Source organism: Scylla paramamosain, chromosome 16 (assembly GCF_035594125.1).
Source record: "Scylla paramamosain isolate STU-SP2022 chromosome 16, ASM3559412v1, whole genome shotgun sequence".
Taxonomy (NCBI): Eukaryota; Metazoa; Arthropoda; class Malacostraca; order Decapoda; family Portunidae; genus Scylla; species Scylla paramamosain.
This window is the reverse complement of record NC_087166.1, coordinates 1188604-1192500: the sequence shown is the minus strand read 5'-3', so window position 1 is coordinate 1192500 and position 3897 is coordinate 1188604. Positions and strand designations below refer to the sequence as shown.

Below are 3897 nucleotides of genomic sequence, written 5' to 3'. Positions count from 1 at the left end.
CTTACCGCATATTGTTGCTTATTATTCATTCTGTAATTTCATATTGTTATTTCCCCTGTTTCTTTAAATTCGCCTTGTTATTTCTTTCGTTTCCGTTATTTCACAGCGTTATTGATCTGCTTCGCTTCATTCCTTTCTCAGCTTTATTTTTGTAACTTCCCATCGTTATTTCCCCATCAAATCTGAGCTCAGTGTTACCAATCCTAGTTGAGCTGCGGTCCGTTAACAGAAAGACGGGCCGTGACGTGATTATGAGTGGCAAAAATGTATCAGGCGGTAATCTGGTGAGGCAGTAACAGTGGGGAATATGTTGATGTGGTGGCAACAACGAGATGGACGGCAGTGTGGTGATGGTAACAGTGGGATGAGCAGCAATATGGTGTCGCGGTAACAGTGGGGTAAATGATGGTGTGGTGGTGTGTGTGTGGTGGTAATAGTGGTGGTGTGGTGATGTGGTGCAGTGGGATGAGTGGTGTGGTGGTGGTGGTGGTGGTTATCTTTTTACCTCAATAAGGACTGGTTCCATTACCTTCGTCACTTATGGGGTTGATTGAACGCACGGAGAACGTTCATCCAAGAGCAGAAGGTATGGTTTAGTTTAGGCAAAAAATATTATTCATGCCTCGTAATGTAAGACTTCAATGTCCACCCGAAAGAAAAGTTCTGTATTTTCCAATTTTCTGCACAAACTTCCATGATATTTCAACTATTTCAGCATGTTAAAAACATTATTTTTCACTCTTAAGAACTCCAAAATGAATGTGTGTGTTGTGTGTGTGTGTGTGTGTGTAAGAATGTACATAAATTCACCAAAATTTCAGAATTAGAATGTGAACTTACACATGTCTGGCCGTCAAATTTGGACGTACAAGGAAAACATGTCTGTCACCTGATTTATTCGCCGTAAATAAGAGGAAAGTCATTCAGGAAGTCAGGTTTTATTCAGTTCAGGTGCTGAGTCCACTCGCCTCCCTGAAGTCGTCCAGCCAGTGGGCGTAATAGAAAACAAATGTCGATAATTTCCAAAGGTTTCAGTAATTACAGTGAAGGGAGCGATGGGGCGTTCCTTTCAGCTCCTGCCTTCTCCTCACACGGGATTCACTTATCAGAGGTTGTAATATTGTTGCATTCTGTATGTTAGCGGAGGGGCAGAATGACCATTATCAAAAAATAAAAGAAAAGAAATAAATAAATAAGTAGAATAAAACAAAATGTTGGATTTTTGTTGCCCTTGAACGGTGTCCATCCTACATAAAAAAAAAAAAAAATATATATATATATATATATATATATATATATATATATATATATATATATATATATATATATATATATATATATATATATATATATATATATAAACTTTTCCTTCAACTCATGTTCACAGTGAGATCCCGAATAAGTGCTGCAATTTTCTATATGAAAGGTTCTCAAGAGAATGAATTGTTTAATGATATGGACCACAAGCATAATTCTTTTTACCTGTGCCTGGGAAAAAAATCAGTTATCTTGTCTCAGGATTTTCATTAAGCTGTACGTACGCGTGTAATTCAAGTCTTGTACTCACTCAGTTATTCGGAAACTCAACTTCTTTATCCTTAGACAAGTAAGCATTCAGAAAGGGTGTGATGCCTTCCCTTTCATATAGAATCTTTTCCCTGCTGCTATTCAGGCCTGTGTGAATAGAGGGTGAGACTTCAATGGCTGAAAGTCAAAGACAGATACGAAATATCTATCAGCGACTGCAGCAGGTAACTCATGCAAGAGGAAGGTGAACAGAACAGATGAATGTGCTCAACCCCATATTAGTAAACAACCTGTTTCCTGAAGAACCTTGCCCTGTAAAAAAAGAAATGTAGCACTTGTTCATTAGCTCAAAAATTATTGTCCCCTGCAGACTGTGAGTGTAAGAGAGGAGGCTTGCTTGATAATTCTGACCCTGTGAGTCTTTGCCACTACTGCAGGCACTGACACACACTTAACACGTTGGGGAGAAACTAGACAAGACAGCTGCCGTCTTCATGAAGGACTAGAGAATTATTAGGATAATAGATGGCAAGTCAAGTAGTACTCACACTCCAGCCACCGCACGCACCAGCCGTGTATGTGTGAACGAGTACGTCTGTTGTACGTGTGTGTGCATTAGGGAACAGCCAAAGCTGAAGACATCTTCACTGTGATTAAAACAGAAAGCCAGGCATGGACAGGATACGTTATATGTGTGAGAGAGAGAGAGAGAGAGAGAGAGAGAGAGAGAGAGAGAGAGAGAGAGAGAGAGAGAGAGAGAGAGAGAGAGAGAGAGAGAGAGAGAGAGAGAGAATTTTGCAGAGATGGATTGAAGAAGTAGTAGTAGAACCAAATAGTAATAATAATAATAATAATAATAATAATAATAATAATAAAAGTATCATTAATAATAATAATAATGGCAATTTGAATAATAAACGTGCATTCTTCGTTAACTTTTGCCTGAGAGCTTTACATGGAACCAGCGAGGCATCAAACACCACCTGAGTGGATGCGTGGATGCCATTACTTCCACTTTGCAGGAATTCAACCAAAAACAAGAGGGAGAGAGAGAGAGAGAGAGAGAGAGAGAGAGAGAGAGAGAGAGAGAGAGAGAGAGAGAGAGAGAGAGAGAGCTCAGAAAAATAAATGAACAAATCATACTTTTATTCGCCGCGTATTTACCAAACACAGAATCAGCAAAGTCGACGAAAATAGATTCAGATATTCGATACTTTGCAAGACCTGTGCATTTATAAACACTCGTCTTTAACTTCCCAGAGAGCCGCTTATACGCTGAATGTAATTACTCTTCTTTCTCTTGCTTCGCTTCACCGGTTATGTATTTATTCATGGTGGCTTGCGGGGCGAGATGGAGGGAGCAGGGCTGCTGGTGCGGCAGGAAACAAACCATGACTGCACACAGGAATGGTACCGATCCAAGTATTCATGCAGGCAGAATGATTACATTATTGCTCTTAATTAGCTCCGTACAGCTGCCCGGAGTGATGATAGCATATCCCACAAAGTATTTTAGATAATAAGAAAACTGTACCCCTTTTATCGTATGTCCATTTATTTATTTCCTTATTTATTATTTACTTATTTATTTATTTATCGTAGGGGAAGTCCTTCATATCAAGTTTTTAACATTGCAGTTCATGACTCCACATATTAATTTCTACTCGACACACATACATGGTATTCAGTGGAGTTTCTGATAGAGTGTAAGTTGTAGTAGTATTTAGATCAGCTTCTCTCTACATGGACCGTATGAATAAAGATTTGAGGTAAAAAATTAAAGAACCGGCAGAGGAAGACACGAATATGTATGTAAGTAAGCGAGTAGAGGAGAGATATGAATATTTATCGTCCTCGTAGGAAGTGGTAGAGCATGTACAGAGAAAGAAGATATGTCTCTCACAAAATCTGTTTATAGAAGGTAACAGAATTATTCACTTGGTTGTACCTGTGATACCCTCATTACCTGTTCAGTGTGTTTACTGTATGTAGCTTTAAATATATGAGAATAACTACACATGTCTTTCGTTGCCTTATTACTGGCACTGATGGGTATTAAAACGACCCTTATGGACGTACATACACCTGTGATACCTTTCTTACCTGTCCAGCGTGTTTAGTTACTGCAGTCATCAGATAAGCGTGTTTCTCCTGCTTCCCTCGTTACTGACACTGGTAGCTGGCAGTAAGAGTATGTAGTGCGCAATGGATACTGCTCCCTGGTGTAAGTAGGTTGTATTATTTGTGAATTTGTATCATGCTTCATATGGAGACGTTATATTCAGGACAAAGGTTTGGTCGTATCCTCTGCAGGTGTAAATACCTTGAAGAAAAAAAAAGGAAAAAAAAAGATGGTTAGTGTGATTTATG

General features: G+C 39.0%; 1 long non-coding RNA gene across 1 annotated transcript in view; it reads left to right on the top strand.

Moving 5' to 3' along the window:
- The window catches only part of LOC135107879 (uncharacterized), a 108697-nt gene extending 108207 nt beyond the window's left edge, over window positions 1-490 (top strand). The window contains exon 3 of the long non-coding RNA XR_010272028.1: window positions 1-490. This exon is cut by the window's left edge and continues 1125 nt beyond it. This is a non-coding gene — a long non-coding RNA (uncharacterized LOC135107879).
- Window positions 491-3897: the final 3407 nt, after the last annotated feature.